The sequence below is a fragment of the Amblyomma mixtum genome, chromosome 3, assembly GCF_055824585.1.
Source record: "Amblyomma mixtum isolate Tamu chromosome 3, ASM5582458v1, whole genome shotgun sequence".
Taxonomy (NCBI): domain Eukaryota; kingdom Metazoa; phylum Arthropoda; class Arachnida; order Ixodida; family Ixodidae; genus Amblyomma; species Amblyomma mixtum.
The window spans coordinates 254,987,344-254,989,239 of record NC_143014.1 but is presented as its reverse complement, the minus strand read 5'-3'; the positions used below and the strand labels follow the sequence as shown (position 1 = coordinate 254,989,239).

At 46.8% G+C, this 1,896-nt stretch overlaps 1 non-coding gene across 1 annotated transcript; it reads left to right on the top strand.

Annotated features, from left to right (window-relative positions):
* Positions 1–543: 543 nt before the first annotated feature.
* On the top strand, positions 544–614 carry TRNAG-GCC (transfer RNA glycine (anticodon GCC)). The gene has a single exon. It is a non-coding gene; the product is annotated as a tRNA-Gly (tRNA).
* The last annotated feature ends 1,282 nt before the right edge of the window (positions 615–1,896 follow it).

The window sequence follows — 1,896 nt, the reverse complement described above, 5'->3', positions numbered from 1 at the left end:
CTGATGAAGGAGGCCCAAGACTTCAGTGGGCCAACCACCGTCTATGAGCCGTCCTATAGGATTCGCTACGCCGTTTTTACAATACATTCGATGCTTACATCTGCTCTCAACGACGAGATATAATGCATTTTTTGTTGTTTCATCTCACATATTTTTCCAGTTTATTACTGCGCTTCACTAACACAATGTAAGCATAGTATGCGCTAGAACAATCAGGACGCTTGAAAGCTACTGGCGCCCCAGAAACTCTAAGTAATCAGCAGTTCCACTTTTAAAATACCTATTCAATTATGCTACGCAGGTCTACTATCGAAGCCCGCTTGACTCACCAGATTGCTCCTCTTGAATACGTGAATTTTCCCTCCGGTGAACGTGGCCGGAAAAACCGGAGTCCCTGGCGCTTACTCAGGAAGGAAGTCGTCGGTCGGCAAGCACGGCTTTGCGTATCTACAAGGCACATGCGTCCAAGGGATGTCGGTGGAGAACCGAATGAGCGAGTTGCGCAGACTGCAGTCTTATGGGTGAAATATTCGCCGCATCCAGGCGTCGGTGGTTCAGTGGTAGAATACTCGCCTGCCACGCGGGTGGCCCGGGTTCGATTCCCGGCCGACGCATAAGTTTTTTCTTTTTTACTCGATGGCATTCCGGTAGCAAACAATTGAGTTTCAGGCGTTCATTTGGTAACCTCACTTCTGCACCACGCGCACCGCACGTGATGGAGTGATCTAAGTCATTCTTCTAGCAAATAGTGTTTATCGTTGGTTGCTCTTGCTTTCAGGAATCGCTTTGAAGAAAAATTGGTATACTGTGGGGCCCGCTGTTAGGAACGAAGGTGAGAGAGGAAAAAATCCATTGCGATTACACCCATGGTAATGTGAATTATCAGCGCTAGTCCGTCCACTTTGTCGTTTTGCAAAGTTACATTCGCTTTGAATGCTTCCACCGTGCTTGAGTACGTCGTGCTGGTTTCTGTTCGGGATCACAGCGAGTGCTCAATAGTGTGAGAGATGTGTTGTCACGGGCTAGAGCCTTTTGTCATACAGCAGATATGTGGCGAGCGTTCTGACATTATCTGCTTTCTGCTCGACCGGCTTTTTATACCAGACCGTTCGTTTAATGAGGGTGGCAAAAGTACCCGAAAGTGGCTTCTAAAGGTTAATATAAAGAATCAAAATTGTGAGTTTCTTTTAGAGCCATTGGGCCCAGTAATGTCTGAGTTCTTGCGTTTAAATTGACTTGGCACGCACGTATGCATGCATCTGTGCATTTAGCATAAATACATGGGTGTACTCTACTTTTCATTGGGATTCCTGTCGCACTCAACGCTACCTGAGCCGTAGCCGAGACCCGTAATGAATCAACGGGTAAGATCCAAGAAGTTTAAAGGTGAAGAATGCATTTTTCCTACGGAAGTTGCGCACACCCTGTAGAAATCGGCGGTTTTTCCTTGCGAAGGTTCGTTTGCTGGTCGGATCAGGGGCGTATCCAGGGGGTATGTTTCGGTGTCAGAACACCCCAAAAACTTTCTGAGCGCTGCATCTGCCCCCATTCCCCCCCCCCCCCCCCGCTTTGCCACCTTTTTTCGCCCTTGCTGTTTACACACTGTATCGATATATTAAAATGCAAAAATAACTAAAATAAGAAGAGTGCCTCTTTATTCACGAAAAGAAGTTTGCTATAGGTTGTCGTGGCTCTATAATAGGAAGTGGAAGTTAATGCAGAAAAGACACACTCTTCGTCTCCATCGCACGACGTATGACACTGTTTTTAATTGTAGGCACAGCTCAGACAATTAAACACTCCTTTTATCGCCAGACTACTTTTTCACCCTTTGCACTGTCCTTTTAAAGCGCCTGGTCGGTCGGGCGCACGTTCACATGCATGGAGTTGGAAGGT